Raw genomic sequence first — 1,210 nt, forward strand, 5'->3', positions numbered from 1 at the left:
TTTGCATTCCCACCAACAGTGTGAGAGGGCTCCTTTCTCCGCCTCCTTAACCACACCTGTTATTTCCTGACCTGTTAATTTTAGCAATTCTGACTGATATGAGGTGGTATATAATTGTGATTTTGATTTGAATTTCCTTAATGCCAAGAGATGTTGAGCGTTTTTTCATATGCCTGTTAGCCATTTGCAAATCTTTGGAGAAATGTCTGTTCATGTCCTCTGCCCATTTCTTGACTGGATTATTTGTTCTTTGGGTGTTGAGTTTGATAAATAGATTTTTGAATACTAGCCCTTTATCTGATAAGACATTTGCAAATATTTAAGAGAAGACTTCTAAAACTAAATTCCTATATTTACAAACAAAACCACCCACTAAAATAAATCCGAAACACGATACAAGAAGAGAATGGTAACAAAAGAGATCAACAAAATGGAAAAACCAAACAAATCAACAGAACAAAATTCTGGTTCTCAAAACCACCTGGGAAATATTGTTGATAAACCTCTAGCAAGACTAAATATGGACAAAAACATAAACACCAATTAGAATTAAGAGTTTATCACTACAGGTTGTACATCAAAAATAGGACTATGAAAGACTGAGAAACCTTTACTACTTGGGGAAAAAAGAACAAACAAAACAAAAAACAAAACAAAACTGGAGCAATTCCTCAAAATTTAAAGGAATGAAAAATGGTATAGTCACTTGGGGAAAATACATACATTTTAAACTAACTATACAACTACCATATATCCAGCAATTGTCTTCTTAGGCATTTATCCCACAAAAATAAAAGGTGTCATTCAAACACCTGTAGATGAACCTGATACCTTTATTTAGCATAGCTCAAACAGCATATACACGTTCTTCATTGGATGAATGGCTAAACTGTGGTACATTCATACCTTGAATGGTATCAGCAACAAAATTAGAAAGCTGATACATGCCAACATCCTGGACACATCTCCAGGGATTACACTACAAAGAAGCCTTTAGCAAAAAGTAACATATTTTATGGTTTCTTTTATAATATTTTTGAAATGGCTAAATTAGAAAAATAGAGAATATAACAATGTTGCCAGAGTCAAAGGCAGGAAAAGGCAGGTAAGTGTAGTGAATTTGAATATTAAAAGGCAACACGAGGGATCCAAATGGTGAAAGCGATACTTTTTTTTTTTTTTAAGATTTTATTTATTTATTTGACAGAGA

The sequence above is a fragment of the Mustela nigripes genome, unplaced genomic scaffold (assembly GCF_022355385.1).
Source record: "Mustela nigripes isolate SB6536 unplaced genomic scaffold, MUSNIG.SB6536 HiC_scaffold_20, whole genome shotgun sequence".
NCBI classification, from domain to species: Eukaryota; Metazoa; Chordata; class Mammalia; order Carnivora; family Mustelidae; genus Mustela; species Mustela nigripes.